The sequence below is a fragment of the Schistocerca serialis genome, chromosome 1, assembly GCF_023864345.2.
Source record: "Schistocerca serialis cubense isolate TAMUIC-IGC-003099 chromosome 1, iqSchSeri2.2, whole genome shotgun sequence".
In the NCBI taxonomy this organism is placed as follows: domain Eukaryota; kingdom Metazoa; phylum Arthropoda; class Insecta; order Orthoptera; family Acrididae; genus Schistocerca; species Schistocerca serialis.
Genome location: NC_064638.1, coordinates 1,201,446,669 through 1,201,456,418, shown reverse-complemented (window position 1 = coordinate 1,201,456,418; position 9,750 = coordinate 1,201,446,669). Strand labels below are relative to the sequence as shown.

The following is a 9,750-nucleotide window of genomic DNA, read 5'->3' as shown; positions in this document are numbered from 1 at the left end:
TTGTTCGTAAATGTAATACCTAGATATTTAGTTGAATTTACGGCTTTTAGATTAGACTGATTTATCGTGTAACCTACGTTTAACGAGTTCCTTTTAGCACTCATGTGGATGACCTCACACTTTTCGTAATTCAGGGTCAACTGCCACTTTTCGCACCATTCAGATACTTTTTCTAAATCGTTTTGCAGTTTGTTTTGATCTTCTGATGACTTAATTAGTCGATAAACGACAGCGTCATCAGCAAACAACCGAAGACGGCTGCTCAGATTGTCTCCCAAATCGTTTGTATAGATAATAATAATGTCGTGTAACCCGGGCGCTTAGAATTGACAGTCTGTCACGCTGACCACTCAGCTACCGGGGGCGTTCGTTTATATAGATAAGGAACAGCAAAGGGCCTACAGCACTACCTTGGGGAACGCTAGAAATCACTTCTGTTTTACTCAATGCCATTCCGTCAATTACTACAAACTGTAACCTCTCTGACAGGAGACCACAAATCCAGTCACATAACCGAGACGATATTCCATATGCACGCAGTTTCAATACGAGCCGCTTGTGTGGTAGTGTCAAAAGCCTTCTGGAAATACAGAAATACGGAATCGATCTGAAATCCCTTTTCAATAGCACTCAACACTTCATGTGAATAAAGAGCTAGTTGTGTTTCACAGGAACGATGTTTTCTAAACCCATGTTGACTGTGTGTCAATAGACAGTTTTCTTCGAGGTAATTCATAATTTCGAACACAATATATGTTCTAAAATCCTGCTACATATCGACGTTAACGATATGGGTCTGTAATTTAGTGGATTACTCATACTACCTTTCTTGAATATTGGTGCGACTTGTGCAACTAAGATTCTTAAGTATGGAGCTAATGCATCAGCATACTCCGAAAGGAACCTAATTGGTATACGGTCTGGACCAGAAGACTTGCTTTTATTAAGTGGTTTAAGTTGCTTCACTACTCCTAGGATATTTACTTCTACGTTCCTCATGTTGGCAGCTGTTCTTGATTCGCATTCTGGAATATTTGCTTCGTTTTCTTTTGTGAAGGCATTTAGGAAGACTGCTGAAACATCCCCTTAGAAAATTTTTATAAATGACAGTGCTGGAAAAGCTCTATTTGATTTTCAAACAGCTGACAAAACTGAAAGTACTCAGACATTTCTCTCTTTACTTATTCTGATCATCACTAAACTGACACACAATATTTTTTTAGCGCAACGCAATCTGACTTTCAATAATCCCTACAAAAGAATGGCCCTGACTAACAATAACCTATACCTTTCATGAATCACTTACCTCACAAAATCTTCGTTACTCAAACTACTGCAATACAGTGTGCGCCAATACTGCCAGCTGCATAAAAGATTATGACTACTGAAGGCACTAACTACTGATAGGCATAGTTAGCAAATGAAAGATTTTGATAGAGAACAAACAATGAATTTATCTTAATAATGTTCAAAAGTCATCATATATATATATATATATATATATATATATATATATATATATATATATATATATATATATATGATGACTTTTGAACATTATTAAGATAAATTCATTGTTTGTTCTCTATCAAAATATATATATATATATATATATATATATATATGATGACTTTTGAACATTATTAAGATAAATTCATTGTTTGTTCTCTATCAAAATCTTTCATTTGCTAACTATGCCTATCAGTAGTTAGTGCCTTCAGTAGTCATAATCTTTTATGCAGCTGGCAGTATTGGCGCACACTGTATTGCAGTAGTTTGAGTAACGAAGATTTTGTGAGGTAAGTGATTCATGAAAGGTATAGGTTATTGTTAGTCAGGGCCATTCTTTTGTAGGGATTATTGAAAGTCAGATTGCGTTGCGCTAAAAAAATATTGTGTGTCAGTTTAGTGATGATCAGAATAAGTAAAGAGAGAAATGTCTGAGTACTTTCAGTTTTGTCAGCTGTTTGAAAATCAAATAGAGCTTTTCCAGCACTGTCATTTATAAAAATTTTCTAAGGGGATGTTTCAGCAGTCTTCCTAAATGCCTTCACAAAAGAAAACGAAGCAAATATTCCAGAATGCGAATCAAGAACAGCTGCCAACATGAGGAACGTAGAAGTAAATATCCTAGGAGTAGTGAAGCAACTTAAACCACTTAATAAAAGCAAGTCTTCTGGTCCAGACCGTATACCAATTAGGTTCCTTTCGGAGTATGCTGATGCATTAGCTCCATACTTAAGAATCTTAGTTGCACAAGTCGCACCAATATTCAAGAAAGGTAGTATGAGTAATCCACTAAATTACAGACCCATATCGTTAACGTCGATATGTAGCAGGATTTTAGAACATATATTGTGTTCGAAATTATGAATTACCTCGAAGAAAACTGTCTATTGACACACAGTCAACATGGGTTTAGAAAACATCGTTCCTGTGAAACACAACTAGCTCTTTATTCACATTCACATATATATATATATATATACATCTGTTCCTGATATCCAATATTCCAAATTTACTCTTTCTGATGGACACACGTCCAGATCGTCCGCTCTCAAAATTCTGTCATCTTTCTCCCCACATCCACCACTGCTGGCGGCTCACCTCCAACTGCATAACGCTACGCGCTGTTTACATATAACTGCCCAACAATACAATAGCAAATATTCCAGCAATGCAAACCAGCCACAGACTACACACAGCACAGTTAGTGATTTTCGTACAGAGCGCTACGTGACGTTACAAACATACAAACCTAAACAGCCTACTTATACTGTGTTTAGTAACTCTGCTTTGGCAGCCCTGTCTTCGATAGTATCGCCATTGCTATCGCGCAGAGAAGGCATTAATTGTTTCTTGCCGCTAACATACTTCACATACGACCAGATCTCTTTGGATTTTCTGCCAGGTTTCGAGACAACTTAAACCTAACTAGCCTAAGGACATCACACACATCCGACGCAGGATTGGAACCTGCGACCGTAGCAGCAGCGCGGTTCCGGAATGAAGAGCCTAGAACCGCTCGGCCACAGCGGCCGGCCACAAGATAGCAAAATTCCTTCACATCTTGTATAGGAAGTCCCCAGTTTTGATATTAATTTTATTGCTAACCACATTTCTGTTACTCCTCATCATTTTCGTCTTTCTTTGTTTTCTTCGCAATCCATATTCATACCTTCAATAGTAGTCCGTTCGTACCGTTCAGCAAGTCCTGCAATTCTTCCCCACATTGACCGAGGATGGCGATGTCAACACCAATCTTAACACCGATATTTTTTCACCATGACGTTTAATCCCAATCTTGACCCTTTCTTTTATTTCTTTCATTGCTTCTTCGATGTGCAACTTGAACAATAGGGGAGAATGACCGCATCCTTGTTTTACCATATTTTCAATCCGACCACTTCGTTCTTGGTCTTCCGTTCTTGGTTATTGTAAATACCGTATATTATTCGTCTTTACCGGTAGCTTCCGCCTATTTTTCTTAGAATTTCGAACATCTTGCACAGTTCAACGTTGTCACACGCTTTTTTCTAGGTTGATAAATCGTACGAATGTAGTACTTCAATAGAAAAGTCTGTTTCACATTACTGAGCTTCAAAATAAAGGACTTTGGAAACAGGGCCGAGGCTAACATTTTTCGCTGTACCGCTACTGCAATGCATGTTAAAGAAATTGTAAGCGCAGCTTACAGTGTGACGTTCCTGACGAGCGTTTTTGTCGAGGAACGTATTGCGATGATATTGTATCAGCATCTGCGACCAGACGTTCTCGGAACCTCAGAGAGATCTTCAAGCAGGAAATGTTGCGCCTGCAGTGACGTGGTATAAGAGCGTCGTGGACTAACGATGACGACACTCACTGGTGGGCTGTGTCCTTGACCCTGCTACGTCATCCGTTGCCTCATGTGACGTACGGCCAGCAAAACAGGGACGCAACGTCGTTGCAGGGAGCAGAGTTCCGTCCTGCAGAATTCTACATTTTTGCTAAATGGTGCAGCAGAAATACATGAATTATACTGTCTTCAGTCTTTGTAGTATACAGTGCAACTTCAATTATAGGGACTATTTGGGATCGTAGGTCTCCCGGATTATCGAGGATTCGCAAATACCGGAAATTCAGAAGAAATTAGAGTGAAATAAATTAAATACCATAGACACACACGTTACATTTGTCTTCACGTAAACACACAAATTATACATTACTTTCGCGCAAGTTTAGACGTGATATTGAAAAAAAAAACAATGAATTTTATGCATCGAAATTATCACTTAGTTTCTTCGAGCCAGATTCGTATCTAGTTCATGTGCAACATGGTCACGCAGGCTTTTTACCAACTTTAGTTCGGTCGAAGCTATGTCCGCCAGGAGTTCCACAAGAACCATAATTTTTTTCCAGCAGTTTTGTTGCTCTGTATATCCGAAATGCCTTGACAATTGGCGCCAATTTCGTAAGCTATGATAATCCAGCACCACTCGCCTCATCGTCAGGAATAATCATATTGTAACAAGATTATTCATTCTCCTTCCAGTTAGTCTGAGACCGTGAATTTCCGACACCAAACTGAGCAACAGCTTTATTCAACAACTGTCCGTCATGCATTCCGTGCAGAGGAGAACGTAGGTGAGTGTTGAGGTAACAGTGGAGTCTTAACATGCAGCGGTTCTTTTGTTGAGAAATAGTTGTAACGCAGTGGTGCTAGAGCACCTAGCGGCTCGGCGAATAATTTGGTGTGGATACGCCATTAAATGGGCACAGTATAATTACCACAAAAGGATCCAAATCAACGTGAGGAATACTGTAGGTTCATTTTTGTTTGTTACAGAGCTACAAAAAATAAGATCCTGTGCCACTCATTGTCAACGAACAATGCCTTACATTGCACCGATGACATCTCAACCTGAAGCTATGCACTTGGTCAGACTTCTGTATGGATAGCCAGCGTCGTATTTCATTTTGTGTTTGAATAATAGCGAGTTATACCTAAGTGTTGACCTTCACTTTTACCTAAGACAAAATACCTAAGTAGGATCCATCCTAACCATAATTAATGATCCGAGAAAGTGTTTTATGAAAGAAATAATAGTAACCTGCACGACTACAACTAACAAAATTGATCAAGTCTACTAACAGAAAGATAGTAAGTACAGTAAAAGATATTTTTGTGAATTTTTCATGGATAAATAAGTTTTAAATTTTACTAAGATGCGATCAGTCAGAAATGTTTGTTAACGTGTTGAGCAAAAAATAGTAGTAATTGCACAAAGTGATTAGCAGTAATTGTTAATGAATAGCTATGAAAGTTGATGTTACATGAAACCACTGAGTTAGCGAAATCATATTGCGAACTTCGCCATTCTTTTACAACAGAAAATCTTACTTTGCGACGTACGTAACTTTAACTCACAGGAAAGTGACAATTGAATGACGCTATATCATTACCATAATTTTCAAGCTTAATGACAGCATTCCAATAAAAATAAATAACTTTCTGGGTAAAATTAAAGACCATAAGCATTACAGTGAATGACGTCACGAAATTTTTGCATTTATGTAACTGTTTACCACTGATAAGATTTTGTTGCTCTTTGATTATTACAGAATGGTTTTCATGAGTTGCTGCTTAACTGAAAGGTATTTGTTCAATGTGACGTAACCATCTGAAATTACGCCAGGGCAATATTTACGAATTTTATGCTAGTTTCACCTTGCAACAAAACCAAGCATTCTTACGTTAAGTTTCTCAGTATTAACGGGCAGTAATTGTAGAGATAGTAATTTTGCTTACTTAGTGAGCTGACGACCGTTAATTTTTATAGATTCATTAATTTAATTTATAACATTTTCCAAATTTAACTAACCACTGTAATTCCATCCATCCCAATTTAATATTGATTTACTTTAATCGAATTACGCATTCTTGTCATTGCTGCAAGTACTGAGCATTGGCGTTTCGGTTACAACTGCACCTACATCTCAAGGATTTCATTTATTGTTCGGTGTAGATGCCTTTCCCGCACGACAAGGAACTTTAGGTCACGGTTCATGTTGAGTCAAAATATCTTACGAGTCTTTCATTTTAGGTTGTACACACAGGAACTGCGCAATATGAGGCATATCGCCTGGCCGCGTCTGGCGCCTACCCCTTGTAAGACAGATCACCCAAAATGGTGTACATCCAGAACAAGTACGAGGGGACATGAAAAAATAAGTTACACCTATCGTCACACGTAAAACCACTGAGCAACAAGAATGGCGCATTTTCAGACGATAATACATGTTCTGAGTTCTCTGGTATTTTTCAACATTATTTCCTTTGAATGTGACGCCCTTACCCCACCTTACTGGGATGGCATGTATGGTACCACTCCACTGGTCGACGTCGAAACCAACGTCTTGCTGCATCAGTATCCTCCCCATCTTCCACGTACTGCTTCCCGCGGAGCGCAATCTTCATTGGGCCAAACAGGTGTAAGTCGGAAGTTGCGGGATCCGGGCCTTAGGACTGATGAGGAAGCATAGTCCAGTGATATTTTGAGAGCCCCTCTTGCGTGCCCGAACTTGTATGAGGCCTTGTGTTGCCATGCAGAAGGGGAAGTCCATTTGCATTTTTGAGGCGACGAACATGCTGAAGTAATTTTTTCAGTTTCCTAAGGGTGGAAGCCGACCTCGGGGAAGATCAGTTTGGGTTCCGTAGAACTCTTGGAACACCTGAGGCAATACTAACCCTACGACTTATCTTAGAAAATAGATAAGGAAAGGCAAAGCTACGTTTCTAGCGTTTGAAGACTTGGAGAAAGCTTTCGACAATGTTGACTGGAATACTCTCTTTCAAATTCTGATGGTGGCAGGGTAAAATACGGGGAGCGAAAGGCTATTTACAATATGTACAGAAACCAGATGGGAGGTATAAGAGTCGAGGGGCATGAAAGGGAAGCAGTGGTTAGGAGGGGAGTGAGACAGGGTTGTAGCCTACCCCGGTGTTATTCAATCTGTATACTGAGGAAGCAGTAAAGGAAACAAAAGAAAAATTCGGCGTAGGAATTAAAATCCATGGAAAAGAATTAAGAACCTTGCAGAACTAGCACACTCCACTGCAGAGTGAAAATTTCTTTCTGGAAACATCCCCCAGGCTGTGGCTAAGCCATGTCTCCGCAGTATCCTTTCTTTCAGGAGTGCTAGTTCTGCAAGGTTCGCAGGAGAGCTTCTGTAAAGTTTGGAAGGTAGGAGACGAGATACTGGCAGAAGTAAAGCTGGGAGTACCGGGCGTGAGTCCTGCTTCGGTAGCTCAGTTGGTAGAGCACTTGCCCGCAAAAGGCAAAGGTCCCGAGTTCGAGTCTCGGTCGGGCATACAGTTTTAATCTGCCAGGAAGTTTCACTCCACTGCAGAGTAAAAATTTCATTCAAGTCGACGATATTTTACTCCCCTTTCTGTTTCCCTTCATGGCAAGCCACATACAGTAAGATAATGCCCTTCTGCATACGGCGAGTGTTGTGTGATGTCCTTAGGTTAGTTAGGTTTAAGTAGTTCTAAGTAGTAGGGGACTGATGACCATAGATGTTAAGTCCCATAGTGCTCATTCAGAAGTTAGCAATAAAACCCGAGGAAGGCGCCTTGCAACAGTCGCCGAAACGTCTGAATTTTACAGATGCGAATGCGGCCTCAAATCCAGAATTATTTTATTGACCCTCCAGCACTACTTCAGGCATTAGTCGAGTCCATGCCACTTCGTGTTGCGGCACGTCTGCGTGCTCACGGGGGCCCTACCCGGTATCAGGCAGGTGCACCAGTCTCTCTGGCTCTTCAGTATAGCTGCCTCATGCTGTATGTGTGTGCTGCAACCACTGTACGTTGCATTTTATATTGCACTCTCCATTTTCCCTTGCAGATAGCTCTGTGTCGGAGCTTATGAGCTGGCACGTGGGCAGCAGACCTTCGGTGGCCAGCAGGACGCAACTGCCTGTAGGCCCGGTGACGAGTCGCAGCTCTCATTGGGATTCCGCGGTTGCGGCCGCTCGCCGGCTGACACGTATAACGGGACGGTGAGCCGCACCACGCACCGCCGTGATCGCTCACTGCCCATCCGCCCCCCCTCCCCCCCTCCCACCACTGTCCCTTGTCCGCTATCCGTGTCCCACTACTGTGCTGCTGCCCGCGCGTATCCGCTTACATTACCACCTGATCACTCTGCCGCCATTTCGCCTGTTGGGCTTACTTACAATGCTCTGTAGACAACGGCTTACTGGAATCCTTAGTATAGCGCTCAAATAATCCATCCTCCCAAGGTGAAGAACTCATGCTGGGGTTTTTTGTTTCGTATTTGCTAACTAAACTGTTTTCTGGCTCACAGCTATATGAACTCATAAAACTGTCTCGAGCTTCCAGGGCCTTCAAGTGGTTAAATATCCACGAATTTTCTGACCACCGCCTGTTGGCCATTGTCAAGTAGTGACTGTCGTGTGGTAGCGGCTGCCGCCCTTCAGGATGGTTTCATGATGGTGTTACAAACTTTCAGGGATTATGAAGAAGGGCAGCTGTTTTAGTTTGATGACATTCAACAGCCGTTAAGTATATGGAAAAGCGCATTTTAACCACCAGCTGTTTTTATTTGTACCCTAGTATCTACTAGTTTCGGTTGTAGGCCATCTTCACAGGATACAACACAAAAATACATCAGGTGAATTCATAAATCATTCCCTTGTCTGGCTGACAGAAAATCCAAAAAACAATAATAGATAACTTAATTACGTTAACTGTTGTTACGTCGGGCACATCTCTATTAGACTTTTGTGCAACATATGGTATTCTTTTCTTGTACCTATTGTAACGTTTTGGAGTTTCTATCAGCCAAAATAGGAAACGATTTATGTACTCACCTGATCTATTTTTGCCTTATATTATGTGAAGATGATCCACGTCCGAAACCAGCAGGTATTAAGGTTCAAATGAAAACAGCTGATGGTTAAAATGCGTTTTTAGAAGGCTAACAATGTTAATTTGAGGAAAGAGACCATGGTCCAGAAACAACTGAGTCTAAGTTTATGAGCGAATATCGTTGCGGTACCTCTGACAGTCGAATACACGTACCGGAACCGTTGTTGCTAAGAGTGTAGGGTAGTCAATCCCGACGAGCACATGATGGAGCCGCACCTCACTTTGGACTGAGGATTCGTGAACAGCTGAATCAGACATTCCCTGAAAAGCGGATAATCAGCGAAAGTCCTGTTACGCGTCCAACACGTTCACCTGATCTCTTCTTGTGGACCCACGTAAAAAGTTCTGTGTACGAGGTGTCTAAAGAGACTGAACAACATCACCTGGCAATTCTCGATACCTGCGACACAGTTCAAACGACACCGGAGATAGCAGAACGGGTAGAATAGGACTTCGCGCCACGATGCCATACCTACATTGACGCCATTTCGAGCAATTATTGTAAATGTAGCAGCTTGTGAAACTTGTGCAGCTAAATGGAATTCATTATTATTAATGTACCGAAGACTTAGGATTTCCGGTTTCTCTGACAATACGCCACGTACGCCGTTAGTAATTCAACAGGGGAATTTATCTGAGGGTATCGCGGAGTACTCAGCCGGAATTTCGTAGATCATGATCAGCCTTCTGAAGCTGGGGCCTTATTTTGTGCGGTGCGCAAACCTAAGGTGCAACTTGACCTGATTTTCGCCTATACCTTTCGTCTCGGCCGTTTCCGAACCACCTCCCTTACCTCGAATTGGCACATTTAT

General features: G+C 41.3%; 1 non-coding gene across 1 annotated transcript; it reads left to right on the top strand.

Moving 5' to 3' along the window:
* The first annotated feature begins 7,279 nt into the window (after positions 1–7,279).
* Positions 7,280–7,354, top strand: Trnal-caa (transfer RNA leucine (anticodon CAA)). The gene has a single exon. It is a non-coding gene; the product is annotated as a tRNA-Leu (tRNA).
* The last annotated feature ends 2,396 nt before the right edge of the window (positions 7,355–9,750 follow it).